This window comes from Bufo gargarizans, chromosome 5 (genome assembly GCF_014858855.1).
Source record: "Bufo gargarizans isolate SCDJY-AF-19 chromosome 5, ASM1485885v1, whole genome shotgun sequence".
Lineage (NCBI taxonomy): Eukaryota > Metazoa > Chordata > Amphibia > Anura > Bufonidae > Bufo > Bufo gargarizans.
This window is the reverse complement of record NC_058084.1, coordinates 46,659,503-46,683,806: the sequence shown is the minus strand read 5'-3', so window position 1 is coordinate 46,683,806 and position 24,304 is coordinate 46,659,503. Positions and strand designations below refer to the sequence as shown.

Sequence of the window (24,304 nt, the reverse complement as noted above, 5' to 3'; positions counted from 1 at the left end):
AGGCAAAAAAAACTCAACTTTGCTACATCAGTTGCTCTCTGTGCTGACAGGCTGACTGAATAACTTTGCTTTAGCTGTATTCTGCAACTTCTCTCTGTAGTCTGACTCTAGATTTGTCCAGGGAAAACTTTATCCTCCTGGCTTCACAGGCTTGCTGCCACCTTCTGGTGAACCAGGTAAACTACATGAACAAGAACAGTTACAAGAAATAAATATGCACAGTGTACAGGAACTGAAATAAATGCATAAGATGACATTGTATTAGCCCATAGGAGAAAGTATTGGGGTGCGCAAGTGGTAATGGCACTCTGGGACATTACATTTGCAGCTTAGCTCCAGTTCAGTTGAACTGCTGTACCCTGGCAGGGCCACTACACAGTGGATGGACCCTTGTGCTTCCAGCATCCTCTGCTGTATAGTTTACGGTGCTCGTGGCTGCCCATAATAATATCTAAGTACTGGAAAACCACTTTAATCTTATAAAGTTACAGAAATAGGAAGGGAACTTGATTCAAATTTAAAAAATCTGAGTAAAAATACCAGATTCTATTGAAATATATTTTGTGATTATACCTATATTAAATGGATTTCCCCACAACAGACATACATGGCATATTGATTGGATATAACTCTGATCATTAGGGGTCCAATCACTGGGAACCCCACCCCACTGATTCCAATAATGATGGTGCTTGGTCCCTCTTCCTGGCAGAGTCGTGGCTGTGCTGGACAGTCAGTCACTCTGCATTGTAGTCAATTGGTGATGGAAATAGCCAGTTTTGTCTTCCTGGACTGTTGCTCAGGGGATGTCCTGGCTCTCACTGAAGACACTCAAAGATGATCTAGAGCCTTAAAGGGGTTTTCTGGGATTTTCACACTGATGACCCATCCTCAGGACAGGTAATCATTATCTGATCGGTGGGGGTCCAACACCCGTGACCCCCTTCAATTAGCTGTTTAAGAAGGCAGTGGCGCTCCCAGCAGCGCCGTGGCCGTCTCTCAGCTTTTCTTAGGCCGAGTAACGACATGCTCATGTGACACGTGGCCTAGGAGCAGCTCAGCCCCCCTGAAGTGAATGGGGCTGAGCGCGATACCAAGTACAGCCGCTATACAATGTACGGCACTGTGCTTGGTGAGCTGTGATAACCAGCTGCACTCACAGGAGCACCGGTGCCTTCTCAAAAGAGCTGATTGGTGGGGGTCCTGGGTGTCAGACCCCACCGATCAGATACTGGTGACCTATCCAGAGGCTAGGGCGTCAGTATACAAATCCTGGAGGACCCTTTTACACGGGCTGAGCTAAAGCTGATTGTCAGGATGGAGACTGCTGCATTTACAGGCATAGATCTCCTTCACAGCTATTGCGATTGCTTGTCCCCATACAGCTGCATTGTTTCTGGGCAGCAGATCGCCCTTTAGACCGCACGATCTGCTGCCCAGAAACGATGATTGATGTGCCTGCACTGACAGGATCACCTGATGAATGAGTTTTGCTCGTTCATCGGGTGATCAGCGGCACATTGCGATGGGCAGATTATCAGGAAAGGGCTTCTCAGGAACGTTCGCTCCCAAAAATCTGCCCGAATATCCACCTTCAGGCTTGTATCATACCAGCAGATGCCTTGCAGATCATGATTACAGATTGAAGATTTTGCGACTCATTAGCGACTGAAATGTGCTTATCACATAGAGCGATGTTCGTTTGTACTTTCGCTCGTTAATCGTTTGCCACAAAGTTCCACGCCTCTATGTGATCTGTAAGCGAGTAGACGACTCCATATTATACAAACAGATCTGTGACGATAATTCTTTAGCAGGATGAAAGATCACGATTGGCGAGAAACAAGCGATTCCTCGCTCGTCGTTTAATCGCTCATACTTATTACATCTTACGAGACTTGTTCAATCTTATTTGCATTAACGACTTTCTCTCCATCTAATATAGGCTTTATTTTTATGCAGAGCTTCATGAGAATCCAATATGCAAACTAGTTCCTATCAGCTTAATAGGTTTCTGTTTTGGCTCCTTTTTTTAACTTTCAAAGGGATCTCATCCGTCATCAGTGGCCGTGTGACAGGACAGCGTTATCACCTTCTGTGTTTTATTAGAAAATATAACCTTTATTACATCTGCAATCCTCCCCGGCCGGTGACCTGTGGTTGAGGCCCAGCCCATCAGGGCCGTCTTTAATATTGATTGGACCCTGGGCAAGAATTTACTTGGGCCCCTGGATCCCGCCCGGAGCCCATACATTGCTGCCCCTCCACATACCTTGTAAAAAAAATAGGCAGCAGATCTAATGGATGAAATGGATCACACTGTAGACATAACACGGATATTGCAGTACAGCACACAGTGGTAGTGTTGTAATTATGCTTAAAGGGGTTGTCTCACTTCAACTAATGGCATTTATCATGTAGAGAAAGTTAATCCAAGGCACTTACTAGTGTACTGTGATTGCCCATATTGCCTCTTTGGCTGTCTTGATTCATTTTTCCATCACATTATACACTGCTCGTTTCCATGGTTACGACTACACTGCAGTGGTGGCTGTGCTTGCACTACACTTTTTTCCTAATGTAGCGGTCAGAGGAGGGAGAGATCGCAAGGCAGGATTCAAGTACAGTACAGCGGACAAGGAGACTGAAGCAAAAAACGGCTTTATTAAGGAGCAAAATGAAACTGTCGGAAAACCTGAATAACAGTACAGTACCACCGCACCAGAGGCACAATGGGTCAATGACAGGAATGGTATGAACAGGTGAACATAAATCATCAACAATGGTACAGGAATTTTGCATAGACACAGACTGAACTAAACAGCAAACAGTCAGCTTACAAGCTACCCTCAACACTTATTTCCTATCTAGCCCTGCTACCCAGGGGACGCTTCTACAGCAAAATGAGTCCCTGACTCTATAACCTATCACAGCTTGGCACCGGTGCCATTCACAGTTCTGCAGATTCTCTTTGATCCAATAAGATGCAGTCTAGCTCCAGGTCCGGTCGCTTGTCCCAGTGTGGTCTGTAATACCCTCTTTGGTTACAGCAGATGCAGATCTTCACCAAGTTTTAGCTGTGGCAGGAAGAAGGATCTGGCTTGTACTGGTCTCTGACACACGGTGCCACTCCTCTGGAACACACTGTGCAGTCTCTTTCTCTGTGTCACAGCTGCAGCACTTCAGTTAAGAGTCTATCTTGGCCTGTCTCTAACACAGCCAGCTTCTCAGGACTCCATGAGTCAGGCTCCGTGTGCCATCACTAGCCTTTACTTGGCTCCTAACATGGCAGCCATCCTCATAGCTCCCAGGGCACACACACCTCCAGCCAGGACTCAAACCCCGAGAACTTCTGACTCCTCCTACCTCTTGTGTGGAGAAACAGTTCCGCTTCCTCTTACTCAGAGCCACAGCGGCCTCCAGTGGCTGAAATAAGTCATCACAGCCTATGTAGCACAATATTGCAGTTATCTGTGCAAAAAAAACCTGTATTCTAAGGGCTGACCCTTACACTAAAGTGTGCAAGCACGGCCCCGTTGCTGGATTGCAGTGTGGTCGTAATCATGGAAACAAGCAGTTTATAATATGATGAAAAAATGAATCCAGACAGCAACGGAAACAATATGGGCAATCTCAATGGGGCGTAGCTAAAGGCCCATGGGCCATGGTGCAAGATTTCAGCTTGGGCCCCCCTTCCCTCAGTGCTTTGTGGCCAGGGGCAGGGAAGCACATAGCCTTCGACTACCTGAGGAAAAAATTGAAACAGTACCCCTCCCCATGCCAAATTTCTTGACCTAACCCCCTCCCATCAGCCAGAGGTATAACTCGACCATCATGCACTCTCTATAATACCGGTGTCTCCTTATGCGGCACAAGGGTATTTGGGCCCCCTCTGGCTCCTGGGCCCGGTATTGACTGCTACCTCTGCACCCTCTATAGCTACGCCCCTGAGTAAGTGCCTTGTATTAACTTTTTCTGCATGATAAAAGTAATTTTCTAAACTGAGACAACCCCTTCAATTCTTCTAGTTATGGTATTGCATGGTTTACAGTATTAGAGCCTAGAAATGTATCGATGCAAAGGTGAAACAAAAAAGTGTGGTAGATATAATCTACCTTCAGGAATGGACTTTTTCTCACTTGCTTTCTGACACTCAATGTCATTGTAGTGGGTGCGCCGCCCCCCGTCATTGTACCCCTCAGAGGCAGCGTTCATAGCTGATCGCGGCATCTTACAGTAATAACACAGTGTAAGAATTTTTTAAAAATAAATGAAAGCATACTTACCTCATCCATTTGATCGCGACAGGCCGGCCGCTACCATCTTGATTGAAGATCTAGCGTGAAATCTCACATGGCCCATGATGACATCATCACAATGGCCGTCGTGGTGATGTCATGCGTCTCCATGCACGGGATTTCGTGCGAGATCTTCAATCAAGATGGCGACGGCCGGCCCATTGCGAACAAATGTATGAGGTAAGTATGATTTCTTTAGTTTTTTATCATTCTGTGAAAATCGATTCGCTACCACGAAGCACAAGACAATTCGGCTCCGCGGTATATCGAATTTCCCCTGAAATTCGGATCGAAGTCCACTTCAATTCGCTCAACGCTAATTATAACCTGCAATAACATACAGTGCAATTGTCTTACAGATGTCGCCGATCCCAGTAAGCGCTGGTCTAACAATGAAGCCTATGGCGGGTTATATGGCATCTTTATGAACCAAGACGGACTTCCTGACTGTTCACTTATAAGAGGATTTAAGTTATGGAAATGCTGGGATTATGGTATCTACATCCAGGTAATGTATGAAGACATGGTAACGTTTTCATGTTACATACATACCATATGTAATAACAATTCTGGAGCATCTATTCTTATGACTGTATGCAGTGCCGTTCCTGTATTATTCCTGCTAGAAGTTATGAATGGTCAGCGGTCTGCAATGAAGTTCCAGCTGGGTGTCACCAGTTGTGGGTGTGGCCCTGCACAGTCTGACACGGGCTGCACTGATTGGATAGTGTCAGACTGGGGAAGGACACACCTCCAACTAGACCTTCATTGCTAACAACTCATTCATAACTTCTAGCAGGAATAATAAAGGGATCTCGCAATATAGAGTCATACGGATGGATGGTGCAGATTTGTTATTAAAAGGGGGATGCAAGTAGTTCCTGAAACAGACAAGTAAGGAGAAAGTATAGGTCCCCTATACAGGAGAAATCTTCACTTATGTCATAGTGAGAAGTGCCATCAATGGGGTTAGTTCTAGGGGGGTTCAGCACTCTTTATTGTACCGATGCTGGAAGTGATAGGTGTCTGACTTCATGTCAGAGGACGCCGCTGTGGTACATTTCCCCTTTTAATGTCTATCGAAAGATTCTTAAATCTCGTGTTTCTGTGTCTTTACAGATCACGTCCTCAGTGCAGATCTCTGAAGTGTTTCTAGCAGAAAACGGAATGGGTATACTTCCTATAATATACACACCGCCATCAGTCACCCACCAGATATCAAACAAGACAGTCCAGATCTCGGTAAGTATGGAAACATATCTGCATCCATCTGCCATTAATGTGACCGTAGTACAATAAAAATACATTGGTCAGGATCCTGTCTTTTAGCAGGCTGTCCTTATAAGTAGAGATGGCCTTGCGGTTCGCCCGGTGGTCGTTTCGCGGCGAACTTTGCGTGTTCGCGATTCGCCAAACGTGAAAATATGGAGAAATTTGCGCCCGCCATATTCTTTTACATTGTGAAGAACTTTGACCCATGAAGCATCCATCAGGTGGTACAGGACAGCCAATTGAGACGTTTCAGCACATACCACCTAGCTTATAAATAGACCTGATCTGGCCGCCATTTTACATTCAGTGTAGGGAGAGGTTGCTGTGTGGAGCAGGGACAGGCTGTTAGGGACACCAAACGCTAGCTAATAGGGCCACAAAAGTCCTTTTAAGCACTAGTATAGGTGTGCTATCGATAGGTGTGATACACAGAAGGGTGCAATATACTTATAATATACTTTTATAATGAGTCAAGAACACATAGATCTATATAGTGATCACCTGGAAGTTAAGGGCCTAGGGGCTAGGGGCTTACTAGGGCCATTTTTATATAGGGTAAGGTTCCGGACAGGGTCGCTCTTATCAGGGCGGGTGGTCTCTGGTTAGGCTATCAGGGCCAGAATAGCAGCCCCCTGTAGGGCAATATCAGGGACAGTTCTTTGCCCACCCTGTCCTTCAATACCACATCATCATCTAGTCCAGGGATGGATGTTTTTTGCTTTCCCTCCGGGATTCATGGATGTGCACTGGAACCCCCGGATTGTGGTAGGACATATGGCTTCTGATTTAGTGCCGCCGAGCACTTGTTATTGCCGACCACATCTATGCTTTTTGCTTAACTTTAATAATTGAATTTACTTTCATTTTGAGGGATATCTTTTCCATTCACACGTCCGCAAAATTGGTCCGCATCCGTTCTGCAATTTTGCGGAACGGATGCAGACCCATTAATTTTAAATGGGGCCGGAATGTGCTGCCCGCATCCACATTTGCGCATCCACATCTATATTTGCGGATCCGTACTTCCGCATTTATGCTTCCGTTTCCGCAAAAAAATAGAACATGTCCTAGTCTTGTCCGCAATTGCAGACAAGATTAGGTATTTTCTATTATAGTGCTGGCGATGTGCGGTCCACAAAATGCGGAATGCACACTGCCGGTGTCCAGATCCGCAAAACACTTACAGACGTGTGAATGGACCCTCATAGTAAAATTATTAAAGGTTACATTTTATCTTTATGTATTCTGCCTTCCTTGTACAATGTTATAATATACTTTCTATGTTAGACAGTATATTATAGTGCATTTGTATTGTGCGGCAGTTGTGTGCGGTTCTGCTGCGATACTGCAGGTATATAGACGGACAAGCGTTATTGGAACAAATAATATCTACTGGTGTGATATACCAATCATCCCTCCAAAAAACTGATTGAAGTGGGGTGTTATATACCAATATACTTTCTTTATAGTGCATTTGGGTACTGTATAGTGCATTTGCGCATGCGCGTACGTGAAAATTATATTGACGATATTTCGCATTGAAAAAAAATATTAATGGAGATCGCAAATTCGAATAATACATCTGGTATGTCACTGTCCATGTTGTGGGACTATTTGTGCACTTCTAGTAATTATTTCTTGGCTGCAAATATGAGCTGAAGGTTTTTCAGTTTCGCTTGCCATTAAAATAAATGGGACCCGCCGCGAACTTGCGGTTCGCGGACATTTGATCGCGTTCGCGAACCGTCCCGGCAGATGTTCGTCCATCACTACTTATAAATAGTGTACCAATAGCCAACATGTGATGCAAACCAAGTCTTAAAATAAATATTTTTTTTATGTAAACAGATCTAAAATTCTGTGCCAGTTAATTTCTTAATATATAAGCTACACAGACAAGCCGCCATTTATGTATTATAGGGCTTTAAATCCTCTGCATCAACACATATTTCAATTATAAAATTCTGGCAGCCTGCAGTAACCACTAGAGGGAGCCTAATGCATACTTAAACTGAACTCAATACTAAAACAAAATACTTATGGAAGCACACTGTTATACATACAAAAAAAAAGAACTAGGGACTAGAGCTCTTTGCAAACATTTTTGATCAAACATGTGTCGGGTCCATCTACTAACGTCAAGGTGGCTTCTGCAGATGGGTATCTAACACTAACAGAACTGCCTCTTCTGGGCCTAACGTAAGCCTACAATGTTCAGGGCAGTATAGGAACCAGCTATATTTATACTCTGCTCAGAAGCCCTGGGCAGATGAGCGGGGAGTGCTTAAGGGGGTTATCCAATCCCTAAAATAACCCCCAGAATGCCCGGGCCCCTCATCTAGAGCATACTAACTTGCTCTCCGGTACCCGCATACCACCGGATCCCTGCATGGCTGCCACTGCATCTTCCCGTCGCGCGGGTCAAAACCTCCGGTGACGGGGGATCAGCCAATAGCAGGCTGCGACGGAGAGCAGGTAAGTATGCTCTAGAGGAGGGGCCCAGGCATTCTGGGGGTCCATATAGGGATTGGATAACCTCTTTAATATAAAGGAGGCAGCTACCCTCCAAACACACCTGCAAGAAAATTTAGACTAGCACATCCAAAAGTCACACGTGCACATCCATAAAGCTAACATACAAACCGCAAACAAAATCCTTAGTTCTGTTGTTTGCATGTATAACAGTGTGCTGCCATACGTATTTTGTTTGCTGTCTGCGTGTTAGCTTTAAGGATGTGCACCTGTGACTTTCGATGTGCTAGTCTAAATTTTCTTTCATTAGTAAAGAGTGCAGTATGCATTATGCGTCTAAGTCAGGGATCTCAAACTGCGGCCCTCCAGCTGTTGCAAAACTACAACTCCCAGCATGCCCAGACAGCCTACAGGTATCAGCCTACAGCAGGGCATTGTGGGAGTTGTCGTTTTGCAACAGCTGGAGGGCCGCAGTTTGAGATGCCTGGTCTAAGTTCTCCCTAGAGGTGACTGCAGGCAACCGATTATATAATTTAACTATGACTATACTGAGGATTTTGAGCGCCAAAAGCTCTGACTGGCTGCTATACACAGCTGGTATATAAAAAATATTGGAACTAAGGGTACTTTCACATTAGCGGCAGGGGACTCTGGCAGGCTGTTCCGACAGGTGGACAGCCTGTCAAATTCATGTGTGCACCCGGACTGCTGCTCCGTCCCCATTGACTATAATGAGGGCAGGGGCGGAGTTCTGGTGGCGGCACAGCAGTGCACAGCGAGAGGCAGCCGGACAAAAAGTGCTGCATGCAGTACTTTTAGTCCGGCTGCCTCTCACCATGCGCTGCCGTGCCGCCGTCGGAACTCCGCCCCCATTATAGTCAATAGGTATGGAGCGGCAGTCCGGGGGCACACTAGTGGCAGGACAGATCCAACAGGATGTTCACCCGCCGTAACAGCCTGCCGGAGTCCCCTGCTGCTAGTGTGAAACTAGCCTTAAAAGGTTGTAATTCTTTTTATGATCATTTAAAATAATATCTGCAACCAACAACATGTGTAGTATTCTTTCTGTTAAGGAAAATCTGTCACCACAAAATGCAGTACAATCTGCAGTCAGCATTCCATAAAGCAGGAGAAGCTAAGCAGATACAGGGAATGCTATTAATCACGGATAACACATCCCTGTGTACAGGTATCAGTGACTGACAGTTATCTCTGTATACACACTTACACAGAGAATGCTATTAATCACTGATAACTCCTCATCTATGTACAGCTATCAGTGACTGACAGCTATCTCTGTTTACACACTTACACAGAGAATGCTCTTAATCACTGATAACTCCTCATCTATGTACAGCTATCAGTGACTGACAGCTATCTATTTATACACACTTACACAGAGAATGCTATCAATCACTGATATCACCTCCCCATGTACAACTTTCAGTGACTGACAGCTATCTGTTTATACAGTTACACAGAGAATGCTATCAATCACTGATAACACCTCCCTGTGTACAGATATCAGTGATTGACAGCTATCTCTGTATATACACTTACACAGAGAAGGCTGTCAATCACTGATAACTTCTCCCCCGTGTACAGCTATCAGTGACTGACTGCTATCTTCATATGCACACTTACACAGAGAATGCTATCAATCACTGATAACACCTCCTCTGTGTACAATTATCAGTGACTAACAGCAATCTCTGTATACACACTTACACCGAGAATACTATCAATCACTGATAACACTCCCTGTGTACAACTATCAGTGACTGACCGCTATTTCTGAGAAGACCTCCCATGTACAACTGAAGTCAGAAAGTGCAGAGATTTGAATGTATATATTAAAAGTTTAACTGAATCTTTACCCACAAAATAATTGTCATGATTCTTATTGTTAGAAATCCTTGCTGGTGGGATCCAGTCCAGACTTCGATTGCACAGATGTTCTGACAAACAGTGATGCCAATGTCAAGCTTTCTGCTCAGCACCGCAGTGCCAGACCACTTACTGGTAATGACTTTCCCACAGCAGCATAAACAAAGCAAAGACTTTTTGTGTTATTTAGGGAGACCTTAATTAAAACTGTACTGTACATCTGGGACCCTAACCACTATGTGCAGCGTACTGCCCCCTCAAGTGGAGTAGTCCCTGTGTGTAGGATGCCGAGTGGTATACTGTGGCCAAATGTTTGTGTCACGGTGCTCCTACCTTCAGGCTGTCGCTTCCTTGGGGTCAGTCTCTGTTGCAGAGATTCAGTTGAAGAATAAAGTCAAGTCCAGGCTTAGGAACATTTCAATGTTTACGTGAATAACTTGAACTTGACAGTACAATCAGTTTCAAAGGGTCTGGTGCAATTCTCCTTTACTTGGTTCCAGCAGGATGCAATATGGTTGTAGGCCTTCTAAATTCTGCTCTCATTCCTAACTGGCTTGCTTTGACTTCAATATACCTTGCTGAGGAGGGTGTTTTTTGCCTGTTTTCTCTCTACTCATTAATTAAGTCTCTTAGTACAGGATAATGCAATGAGCGGGTGCTCTGCAAGCTGATCCCTGGGGCTCCTGCAGCAGGAAGGGGAACTCTCCCCTCACTGCACCATGTCTTGTCCTTTTGGACTCTAAACTCCAACTCATTCCTTCCTCAGCAACCCCCCCCCCCCTTGGTGGGAAGCAGGACTATCCCACTACTGCCCCAAGGGGGGATACGAATAGAATGGTTAGTTTTATCCTATCTACAGCTCACTGCCAGACACACTGCCACCTGCTGGTGGACCAGGCACAGTACATGAACATAACATTTATAATAACATAATGTTTGCATATTATAAAATGACACTTTGCTGCTGGTGGTACAGTTGGTGGAACAAACCAATACAATGGTGTCAAACAGGCTAGCAATAGAAATGTAGAAGTGGTAATGTCCCTCTGAGCCACGACACACGTGCCTTTCATAATACAGATATCCTCCTATGTGGCAGGAGGACCATTGAGCCCCATAATACACCAGGACCTGAGTGCAACTACAATCTTTGCACCCTCTATAGCTCTGCCCCTAATGGTATAGAAGTTAAAGATCAAGACATTCTTACACTTACACATAATCACTGCCTATAGGAGCGCTCATTGTGGCTTCGCTCACTGATCTTAACTGTTGGCTTGCAGATCAGGGTCCTAAATTCACTTATAAAACAGGGCAACATCCATGGATCTTCTGAATGCCCCCAAGGTTTCCTCTCATACCAAGAGGCATGCTCATAATTCAGTTGTGAGTATGTGTGTGAACTAGAGCTCCCATGGGGTGAAAAAAGTAATGTAAAATATGGACATAATAAGGCTGGACCTACACCCATGTTGGGGAAATGTTTGATTTATTTTCCACATGGCTCCAAGATTGCTTTCAACTTTTAACCCCATATGGTATAACTGGAGCTGCATTGCTAGAAAACTGCACCACCATTGTCCACTGGTTGTGTCTAGTATTGCAGTTTTTGACTAATTACTGTAACTTGAATGGGACTGAGCAGCAATACCACACGCAGCCTATAGACATGAATAGTGCGGTTTCTGAGAAAATAAAAGCAGGCCCTTTTATAATCACTTATAACCCTTTAAATATACATATTTAAAAATGTTAACACCTAAAGGGGTCCACCAGGAGTTCATTATAGATGACCTATCTTCAGGAGAGGTGATTAATATCTGATCGCTGGGGTTCAACTGTTTGAAAAGGCTGCATCAATGAGAAAAAGAGGAAACATAAAATAACTGTAATATACATTAAATACTTTGGGTTTAATACAGTAATCCTTAAAGGGAGTCCCCTTACCCCAATATGTGCTTGCAATGTGCCGATGTAATACATTAGGAGGACTCATGAGCTCGCATTCAGGAAGTCCTTTTCATTCTGTGCCCGAGGCTCATGAGTCCTCTCAATGTATTACTTTGGTGCAGGGGAACTGTAAGGAAAGGGGAGTATAATAAAAATTAGTGATTCCAGCTCAGCAGAAGCAGTACTATTCATGTAGTACCGCACCTAATAGCGCTCCAGGGTGGTGACAGATCCCTTTTAAGCAGTTCACTTAGACTAGTAATATCTTCCAAGGGGGCTGATTATTTTTGCAAACCTATTGTCTCATATACACTTGTATATTACTGAGGTGGAGGACTCTCTGTCACTTCTGAATAGTCATGTTAATATTTCACCTCCTTTCCTTCTTATACAGGTGGCAGAAGTGGTATCTGCTGGCCCACCTTTGCCTCTGGCCATAACTTGGCACCTGGACACCCAAATGCAGGGATAACGAACTACAATGCAATCAGTGGCCTAATGACTGTAACAGGTATACCTTTCCTTTATACTTTATCATCTTTTTATAAATTTGTGTTTTATGTCTATTGCTGCAATACTATCTCAATCTTATTGTTTTCTTTTAAGACACAACATTTGTGTCATACAGATCTGTATGTTCTGGAGAATCCAATGTCATGTTCATGACAAACCCAGAAAATGAAGATTTGCAGCACCCTGTCGAAGTTTCCAGGATAACAGCTGTGAACAGTTCAGAGGATCAGAAAATCTTCATCCATCGACCAGACGTGTCGTGAGTAGCTGTACTAAAATAAACTGGGCGCCTGTCCTTGTCTTTATCATAGCACATACATAACATACCACTTATATACTTCTGTCTACCTGATGAAGAGGCACCTAATCAGGTCTGTGTATCACAGAAAGGCAGTCTGTAGTACAGCAAATACACCTTCCTCTGGTTGCTTCTGTAATGGTCTTTGGTCTACATCAGGCATCCTCAAACTGCGGCCCTCCAGCTGTTGCAAAACTACAACTCCCAGCATGTTCGAACAGCCTACAGGTATCAGCCTACAGCAGGGCATTGTGGGAGTTGTAGTTTTACAACAGCTGGAGGGCCGCAGTTTGAGGATGCCTGGTCTACATAGTAAAGATCAGTTGTGGTGCTAGGTTTTGCCACTATGGACAGACGGGCCTGGTGATTGTTCCCTCTTTCCACTTGCCTTGAGTAAATTCTCTACCTCCTTGCTGACCAACAATGCAGGTTCTCTGTAGAGCGGAGTCCTGCACAGCAATTCTCCATCCTGATGTGAAAATGATGGGATTAACCAAGGTGGAGCCCTTCTTTCAAAGGACCACATAGCAACCACATGGTCTGACTCTATGGTCTTTATGCCCTTGTAAATGATGGTCACTCAGATAAGAAGTCAAGTGGATGCCTGGTACCCTCGGTTGGCACACCTAGCAGAATATACCGAAATGTATGTAATACAAGGTAGGTCTGTGTATGTGCTGGAGCTGTGACATGGTTAATATTTTTCTTCTCTTGCGGCTACAGAAAAATTAACCCATCTGACTGCGTAGATATGACATGTGATGCTAAGAGGAAGACCTTGTTAAAAGATCTTGATGGTTCTTTCCTGGGGAAGATTGGGGCAGTTGTCCCGCAATCAGAATACCAGTGGAATGGAGACACCAGGTATGGTCTTGGAGACTACAGGATTCCAAAAGTCATGCTGACTTACCTGAATGGAAGTCGGATCCCTGTGTCACAGGTGGCCCCAAACAAAGGTAACTACCCTATGAAACAGTACAGAGTAAAGTCTTTTCCAAATATGGGACTAGGCCGTGCTTTAAAGAGCCTCTGTCTGCCTGATCAACCCTATTAAACCAGGCATACTGCCTAGTAGGAATGGTGATGCTGATAAAAACGATACCTTTATTATGAATATCCATTGCCCATTGCTGAGAAAAACACCTATTTATTTATATGCTAATGACCGAAACTGGAGCACCGGCGAGCTGGCCAAAGTCCTCGGGGCACCAGTTTGTTACACCCCTTCACCTTTAGACCCTCCCTGCTTTCCTTGGATTGACCGCTCTTGACTTCGCTTATAGCCATGTCTTTTTGTGTCTGGGCCTGCTCTCCTGGTCTCAGCGCTTGTTCTGTGTTCTCTGCCTGCTCTGCAAGCGCTGAGACCTGTCATCTGTGCATCTCCACCTGCACTGAGCAAGCATTAAAACCAGGAGATATAGCATGGCACAGATGACCGGTCTCGGCACTTGGAGAACAGCAAGAGAACACAGAACAAGCGCTGAGACTGGGAGAGCAGGCCCGGACAGAAAAATACATGGCTATACCTGACGTCTAATGTTCTGAGATACTGAAGGGGAAAAGGGCTGTAACAAACTGGTGCTCTAAGGGCTTTGGCGAGCCCCTCGGTGCTCCAGTTAGTTCATTAGCATATATATAAAAATATGGGGCCACGCATATTTATAATAAAGGTATCATTTTTATTAGCATCATCCAAACTACCAGGCTGTTTGCCTGGCTTGAAATCGGCTGATCATGCTGACAGGTGATTTAAATGAAATGTGACACTGTAAGGTCATAGGATTTGTATCCTTAATTTTGAATTACATGTTAAACGCTCATAGATTTATCTTAGAAATACAGTATTTAAAAAATATGTTTTTATGCTACAGCTCAGTTTGTCTGAAACTAAGCTCTAACCTCTCTGCATAATTATACAGTAATTGATAAAATTCTGGGTGCCTACAGCCGCCACTAGAGGGAGCTTAGGAGTTTATTGCATACAATTAGTACAAGAAAACAGTATGCAGTTAACTCCTAAGCTCCCTTTGGTGTTAGCTTCAATAAAGATATTTTAAAGGAGTTGTCCAAGTTAATGTTTTGTTTAACTACTCCATCTGGGCTTCATTTTCCTGACTGCAGTGTGACTGTTGTAACTAATCACTGGCCTTATCAGTTTCTTTCTACATACTGCTGAGGCCAGTGATTGGCCTTCATATATACAGGCGATATAAGGGACATTCTATATAAATGCAATACAAGGGACATCAACACTGCACCATATATTATACCTCGTAGGGCTACCTCAGCTGATTGAAACAATACCTTTCACTCAGGAATGTGAACAATTAATCCATATGCAAATGAGCAGTAAAATGCACTGAGGGCGGGCCCAAGTCACTCTGTGCTCCGCTGGTCTTCCTGCTTGCTCTGCCAGTCCCTTCCTCTCCTTCTTGATTGACAGGGTCAAGTTCCTTCATGGTCACCTCACCTGGCCTTGTCAATGAACAAGGAGAGAGAGAAGGGCTGGCAGAGGAATCAGGAGGTGCATGGGTGCCCAGAGGTGCCTAGTGGATTATTACATATTCTGGTCTCTTGTATGCCGGATTAAAATAATTTTACTCATTTCTGGATGCTCCTTCATCAGTCTGTGTTCTCTTCTATCAGGGATTATCAGAGATAACACGTGTGGGAACATGTCTGCCTGGGGGGCCTACAAATGCAGTGGCCTGAACTACGAGATGCTCGTCATTGAGAGCCTCGATGCTGACACTGAGACTAGGCGCCTCTCGCCTGTGGCTGTGCTGGAGGATGGCTATGTGGACCTCATCAATGGTAGATATATTTCCATTTCTATATTTCCTCTTTATATTTCTTCTGATGGTTTCATCATATCGTTCTATGTTTTTATTCTAGGGCCCCAAGACCATGGTTGGTGTTCTGGATACACCTGTCAGAAGAGGGTCTCCTTGTTTCACACTATAGTGGCTACAAACAAGTTATTTGATGTGTATTTTAGCAGTACGAGCCCCCAGAATCTCCGACTGAAACTACTAAACATAGACAACACAAAGGTAAGATTTTAAAGGGGTTTTCTAGGATTTAAAGATTGATGGTTTGTCCTAAAAATAGGTGTTCAATATCTCATTGGCCAACTCCCAGCATCCCACCGATCAGCTGTTTGAAGAAACTGCAGTACCACAGCCTCTTCCTCTGCCTGTGACATCAGGTCCATTGGTCACGTGGCCTTTCTATAGCTCAGTCATGGCATTCAGCTGCAATTCCAAGCATAGCCATTATGAAACACATGGCACTGTCCATGGTATACTATAAAGAGACAGCAGTACTCGATCAATGCCGCAGATCTGGGGTAGACACCTGCGGCAGCTTCACTGTGGCCTCTGCACAGAACTGGGACAAGGAGGGACATGCCCTTTTCTGACGCAATTTTGAAATCTGCATGAAAAAAAATCTGCAGCTGTATAGAATGGCGGTTTTGATTCCCATTGGGGAACAATTGGAGGTGCAATATTCGCATTTCTTCCTGTGAATTTTGGCGCAGAATGCACACTTTCTAAAAAGGCAAAGGACCATATTACACATCCAGGTTTGACCTGCTATGGGCCATTAGTTACTCTACTCATTTGCCTTCCCTCCCCCATGTTATACAGCACCATGCCTATGGGCCTGTTCTACTGTACAGGGTACACCCAATTTAGCAATTCTGAATGCATTGAACCCTACATAATAATATTGGGGGTCATTTATCAAACACAAATACGCCTAAATTAGGCACATTTCTGGCGCAATCTTCGACTTCTCCCCGCTCACACCAGGTCTAAAAAGGGGGCATGGCATGGGCGGAGAAGGGCCTGGAGGCCTGTCTCATTTACGATTTTCTACGCCTGTTTTAGGCATAAAAAATAGTCTGAATGTAAGACATCTCAGAAGTCTTACATTTCGAACTGGTGCTGGATGCGCTGAAGTTTTGAAGAGGCCAGCGACTCTTCATAACTCCGGTGGATCCACCGCCAGCTTAGGGGTTATTAAGACCGGTGTCTAAAACGCTGGTCTAAATAAATGTACCCCATTATTTTTGGCTATATTCCATATTTCTCACCCCTGACTTGATGACATTTATTTTTTGTAGGCTGTCCTTGTGGGAATCTACTTCTCAAATCCTCAGCGACTGGATGTCTATGTTAATTCTGCCTATATATATCCTACAAATATAAAATTGAAGGGCTCAGACTATACACTGCAAGAACCTATTTATAAGGGTAAGTTAATGCACGTGCCCTCTCCACAACTATATAGGAACAGGCATTTGGAATTTTAACGTTAATGTTAACATTGATCTAATATTAAAGGGGTTTTCCGGGATTACTGGAGTTTTTAACAGATATGATCATGTAGTTGCTAATCTCATGTACATCTTCCCCGTGCTTTTATTCAAATTAAACTCAAGGGGTCTCCTGATCCATTTTCACCGTATAAATCAATCCCCCTGGTCTTTTCCATCCTGTATGTAGCACTTCCTGTTGCTGTATCCAACCAAACCCATGATGCACTTCACCTTTCTCAGCTCCAGCTAGTTTATAGCTCCTCCCACCCACCTAGTTACATAGACACTCCCCTATCACTGCCCCGCCAATAGACATACAATCACAGAAAATAAGAAAAAATAAAACGGCATGGACATGGTCATTTGAACACAGCCCAGAACAGGAGATAGGAATAATAAAGGTAAAAAATTACTGAGACCTTCATAAATGACTATTTTTAGGATGTTGCTGTAAACCAGAAAAACCCTTTAAAGATGATCTGTCTGTAGAAGGATCATTACAGTCTCAAAATACAAGGTGGTTCACAAGATATGAGATAGATAGATGGATAAATAGATAGAGGCTCGGACTAGCGCACAGGGGTACAGGGAATCCCCCAGTGGGCCCCTGAGCAAGGTAGGCCCCTAGTCTCCCACCTGCTGCACAAGTGGAACATAACACAGTAGATTTACTGCACTACATACATATATGTAATGTACAGCACCTCAACCAGTCGATGTTCATGTAAAAAACTTGTTCGATTATTTTTTTATACTGTATTTGAATGTATCTGTACGGTGGGCCCCCAAAATACATTTTACTGGTGGGCCCTAGGTACCCCATTCCGACACTGGATAGATAGATATGAGAGATAGATAGATAGATAGTCCTGCATATACTTTAGATTTTTGGTTGATTCTTAAAAAATTGTAAGGTTCCAGCCAATGTATATCTAACATGTATGGCCAGTTTTAGGTGTGAATCTCTGGTCACTGCTATAATCCATAAACTCGTACATTCTGACCACTCTGGTTAATTTGAAGACTTTGTTGTCATTGCTTAAGGAATTAACTCTGTTGTCGTCAGTGAATTACAGACATAAGGGGAGATTTATCAAAAGTGATGTAAAGTAGAACCGGCTCAGTTTCCTACAGCAACCAATCAGATTCCACATTTCATTTTTCAGAGCTGCTGTTGAAAATGAAAGGTAGAATCTGATTGGTTGCTTTGGGCAACTAAGCCAGTGTTCCTTTGCACCAGTTTTGATAATTCTCCCCCATAGTACCTGTATTATTACACATACACGGCTTGGTTGATGATCTGAATGCTGTCACTTCCTCTGATAGGACAATACATGCCTCAGCTCAACTCCACGGTTTTGGGAGAAAACTTCTTCGACAGAGACTATAACATGCTGTACGTTCTGGTCAGAGGGTCCTCTCCAGTTGAAATCCACACATCCCCTCTGATTGTTGTAGCATTTAATCTTCCGGCAATGACCGTGGATCAGTTCTACGGTGCCAATCTTGTCCAGAACCTTGCACTTTTCTTGAAGATCCCAGAGAGCAAAATACGCATTACAAAGATAGTTGCGGAGGGCTCTAGACGCAGAAAGAGAGCCACAGGAGGACTGTCGGTATCCGTAGAAATTTCCGATCCACCGTCCCCACAAATGAACTCTTCTACGAACTCAACAGGTAAGTAGGAGCTTTTACTAGTGGGGCTGAGATCAGACATGTCCTCTGTCCTTTACACATGAATTCCTTTATAGAACCGACACAAACAAGTCCTCGAAATCTTGGGGACTGCAATAGAGCCAATTTGTAGATCTGTAGCAATTAAGATCTGGGTGACCATGTATTTTTTAAAGGAACAGTACATCTAGAAACAAAAGTCTCAAGAAGACAATCCCATAAGTCATAGACTTCCTGATCGCTTACATTGCGACTGTCAAATGATTTAGGGTGAAGCTTGGCAAATGGGCCTGGTCGAGCATTCTCCAAACAATGCGGGAGGGCTCCTGCTGCAGCCAGTTACCCTACAGACATAGACAGGTTACTGAGATAAAGAGAAAGAAGGGGTTGTCTCTCACTTCAGCAAATGGCATTTATCATGTAGATAAAATTAATAAAAGGCACTTACTAATGGAACGTGATTATCCATATTGATTCTTTTTTCCATCACATTATACAATGCTTGTTTCCATGGTTACGAGCACCCTGCAATCCAGCATCGATGGCCATGCTTGCAAGAGGCTGATGCCTTCATAGGTATATGCATCAACCTCTCTAGTGGCAGCGACTGCGGGAGCGCACATAGGCTGGTGCTTTTTCCTATAGTGTGCAAGTATGACCACCGCTGCTGGATTAAAGGATGGTCATAACCATGGAAATGAGCACTTTTAGAATAAGAGAGCCAGAAATCAATCCGGAAAATTTCTCATGCTCTGTTTCTTTCTGTTCCTGGAATTTAATGTATTGAATTTTTTTTATGTTTTTGTGCTAACCTCTTATTTAGATGGACTGATGTACACAGACTTCCAGACGATGAGTAAAGACCTGGCATCTTCTGCGATTAATGGAAGTCTCAGCTCGCAGCTGAACGTCACTGTGTCATCATTAACCGTTTCTAATCCAGTTCCACCCCCTAGTGATCCTGCCTGGAGTCAGGTAATTCATCTCCTGGTTATATGCTATCAGGTCATTTCCTTATTCCTGCTCATAAAGGTGGCAGTATGTGTATTAGGCCAAATTCACACTTCAGTTATTTCCATCAGTTCATGTGAGCCAAAACCAGGAGGGGGTCAAAAACACTGAACTGGAGGAAATCTATCCATTCCGGCTTCACGACTGGTTTTGGCTAACAATAACTGAAGTGTGAACTTGGCCTTATATGGTGTTATACGTTGCCTTTCTGTGTGTGTGAACTGGGGTTTATTCATTGAATCTCACAACACTCTGTGACCCTGTCGGGGTTAACTCCCTCTTGCTAATCCACTTGTCTGTCTCTGTGCCCAATCTGTCTGTCTGACCTAACCTGCGCCTGTGTCCCTAATTCTTATTCTGACCTAGTTCCATCTGCCCTGGTCCTGGACTGGATTTGCATTTACTCTGCCTGATCTCCGCTTGTTTCTGTCTGTGTGCTTTGCCTGTTCCTCTGGTGCTTTGCACTGGTGTCTCTGACCTCTGTAGGTCCGCTGCCAACTACACCTGGACTATTCCAAGAGATGAAAATAAATTACAATGATATCATTTTTTGACTGTGATTTTTCATTATTTTTGTTTATTTTTTCTTTCTGTTCCCGTTAAAGGTAATGTCACCTGGTTTGAGCATATTCAGCTGTCACCATTGCCATGTACAATAACTACCTTAATTCCTGCCGTGGTCTTCTTTCTTCTCTTCATGGTTTCATTTTGATAAAAAAGCATGTTTTGTGATATGCAAATTAACCTCGAAGGAGCCCAGAGGGGCGTTATTCTTCATCTCGTCCAGTTACGTATAAGTTGGCGTAGCGGAGGGGGTGGCAGCGTTCACCTCATCTGTGGGACAATATTTCATAATGAGTAGGCGTGTGTAAAGGGGGAATATTAATCACCAATATTATGCGAATATCGATAATTAATATTCCTAAATAGGAGGAGCCACCTGGTGGAGACTCCGCCTATTTATGCCTTTATATAACAATTACACAATACTTTCGCTATGCCTTACACTAATCACTAATGCTAGCTGCATGCGCCTTACTAACTCGCTACCGCTAACAAGTACACGCTACACAAAGGGTACAAATATAACGGTATTTATTTAACACACTAAGCACGCAATACTCTAACAATACACAGCACTACACATATACAATACTCAAACTACGCTACAAGTTCCCAATTCCACCCATAAACTAACTATACAATACACACATACAAGTATAACAACCCACCCGCCTAGCTCTATACTGTCCCTACGGGGTTACAAGACAATACACACATCAATGGCTCTGCAGGGGTTAATACTTGCAGGCCATGTAATATTGTTTGCAGAGCACCTGCATGCTCAACAGAGGCAGGCAGGACAGGGGAACAGGGCACGGACATCAGGGGGTGTAAAGAGTCCGGGGGGGGGGGGGGTCAGGGCAGAGTATGCCTGGCAGGGAAAGGGTTAATCAGGGGAGAGCATGTACACAGGGAGCCAGGGGAATATGGATCCCAGGGGTGTGATACAGGAATCAGGGGTGGGTTAGGATGGTGGAATAGGGGGGGGTTAACCAGGGGTCAGGGAGTGGAGGGGTTAATGGAGTTGGTGGGATAGGGTGGGAGGTGGTGATACTTATGGTCGTCCAGGGGTCTGCTCCGGTCGCAGGACGCACTCTCCTGGGTCCGGTCCTTCAGGAGGGGGCGGCCAGGCACTTCTATTGAGCGCCGATCGCGCTCTCCTATTCCGGTCCGGCGCTCTGACCTGAGCGCAGCACGCGTTCTGTTCAAGTGGGGGGGGTCCGGTCTTCTTCCTTTAGCGCTGGACGCGCTATCCTCACGTGGGGGCCCAGACCCTAACTGACCTACGGAGTGCCGGGCCGCCGGATATTTAAACCCGGCCGCCCGCACTCCCGCGCTGCGCCGCCCACCAGGGGGCGCGCGCGCGCGCCCCCATCATCCACGTGGGCCGGCGCAGTGATATGACGTCACTGCGCCGGCCCGCACATCGGGGACGCGCTGCAGACAGGCGGGAGATGCCTTTGATCTCCCGCCTGCTGCCCTTAGCATTCCGGACAGGTGCGATTGTAATCGCACTGTCGGAATGCGCATAATAGGAGGAGGGGAGGCTTCTCCCCTTCTTCTATCATGCGTAATTATCTCCAGCGGCGCTGGAGATAATTACAACAAAGGGCTCAGATTCTGTTGAATCTGAGCTCTTTGTATCCATCAGGATGACCGGACCCTTGTCCAGTCATTCTGATGCAATTAGCCAGATTGCATCGGTTTGAATGCTTGGGGCACATTCAAACCGATGCACCTGGTTTCAGGTGTAGGAGGGGGGAAATATTATATACTATACATGCACATGGATGCTTGGGGCACATCCATATGCATGTATACATAAACATCACATGTATCTAACGGGGGCACATAGTTATATAAGGGGGCACAAGCCCTTACATTATAAGGGGACACAAACCCCTACATTATAAGGGGACACAAGCCCCTACATTATAAGGGGACACAAGCACATATATCCCACAGGGGCCACCATGAGCCCCTGGGGATCCCCATGAGCAGACGTGCGCAGATGTTGGCACATCTGCGCACATCATCCCATGATGCGGTGGATAATGCATGCACATATACCATACATGCCCGCACATGTTTGCAGGCATGCATGGATATATATGCATACGGCTCAACCGTTCCTCAACAATCCCCCTGTTGTCGGACTTTATGATACGACAATATAATTGGGGGAACGGGTTGAGATATATTTGCCCCCCCCCTCAACCCCATCCTTGGTGGAAGTTCAGGAAGAACTGTAGTGTACACTGATCTTTAGGTACTTAGACATCCCTAATCCATTTACCTCCGACCTGCCCTTCACCGTAACCTACTCCTCTGTCCACAGGATACACCATCGTCTTACCACACACCCACAGTCTTTTAGTGTCGGCCACCCCCACTTTGGAGTGACCCCACCCCCACAGTCTCTCGGTAATCCGATCTTCAGGTACGGCCCGCCTCCAAGGATTCTGGAGCGGGTTCACCCTCGCAGTCTTTCCTTTCGCAGTCTCTTGGTGTTGGCCACCCCCACTTTGGAGTGGCCACACCCCCACAGTCTCTTGGTACTCCTGCCGTCTAACTGGCCTTTCTTTCATCCGTCTCTTGGTGTCGGCCACCCCCACTTTGGAGTGACCACACCCCCACAGTCTCTCGGCAATTCTGCCGATCTTCCGGTATGGCCCGCCTCCAAGGCATCTGGAGCGGGTTCACCCTCATAGTCTCAGTCCCAACTTTCTTCTGTTTCCATCTTGACAGGTGCAGTTCTCCCGTGGACGGATTAATAGGTCTTTACAAGGCAGGTCAGACTCTTAAGCGGTGATGTCACAGTACCTAAATTCTACTGCGGAGAACACCTCCACCACACTACACATCCAGCCCTTCCCTTAAGAACTTCACCGTTCCAGGGTTCAAGGTGGCAAATGAATGATGCCTGTCCCTATCGTGACCTAACCTTATCCCCATTCACACAAAATACATGTTACATCCCTCCCAACACCACCAAATTCCATTACATGTGTGTACCCATAGAGACTCATGCAACCTGGCATTCCTCTCTACCTCCAAAGACACAGGTAGGTCGTAGACCCCTGTGTCAATGGGAAACGACTATAGGATGCAAATGTGTACAGCCAAATTATAACTCACCACAATGCGTTGGGTGAGTTTCCCTGGGTATAGGCTGTCACACATTTGTACCTAGAGTGTCTATGGGTACACAATCAACCAACAAACATAATCAGTATATGTACAATACAATGTGGTATGGGGTTTCAGGGTAGTACAAGTTATACGTCCCGAACCCCCATTGAAAACAAAACGTGTCCATACAATAATATTTGGCTACAGGAACCATGTTTGTGGTGTCCTGAGCCTCCTCCTCCGGATAGTTCTGTACAGTTCTGTCTGGTTCTGGTGTATTTTGGTCAATAAGTCCCTTGACCCTCCGACTGTAGATGACGATCACCAGAACCAGAAGAAGTTTCACTGGGTGAAACAAGTGATATGCTCTTCCACCCGAACGTCTCCAAATCTTCCTCCAGAGCTTTAAATAATGCTCCCGCTGGATTGTGGCACAGTCCTCCATCTCTAAAAACACCTCTAGGCAGAGGTCGCTTGGTTGCCAAAATCCAGTGGGATCCTCTGGAGTCTCCCAAGAGTGTCAGGGGGAATAGCTGGCCTCTTCCGTGGCCTCTCCTGGGTTTTTCTTCCGCTCCATATAAAACCTATGGCAGAAGAAAATACCAGGTGCTCCCAGGGGAATTTCTCCCCTAACGGTGCAGTTAAATGTACAAAAATTCCCAGCACCAATACCTTTGACCCATGGGTAGAGAAAGGTATTGGGCTGCCCTTTGTCTCACAGGACTCCTCATTATCCCAACACTGGTGTCTGAACACCCTACCTTCAGAGGGGCGTGTCCTCTGCTACACATCCCTCTGCACCAACAGATAAGGATGGCCTCCCTACTAGGTTAGGATAACTGGAGTTCTGTGGACAAAGCACCATCTTGATGGCACCGCATCCCTGTCCACTCATGTGTACCCAGGCTG

At 45.1% G+C, this 24,304-nt stretch overlaps 1 pseudogene; it reads left to right on the top strand.

The window, feature by feature from the left end:
* The window catches only part of LOC122939296, a 359,170-nt pseudogene that overhangs the window by 279,364 nt on the left and 55,502 nt on the right, over window positions 1–24,304 (top strand).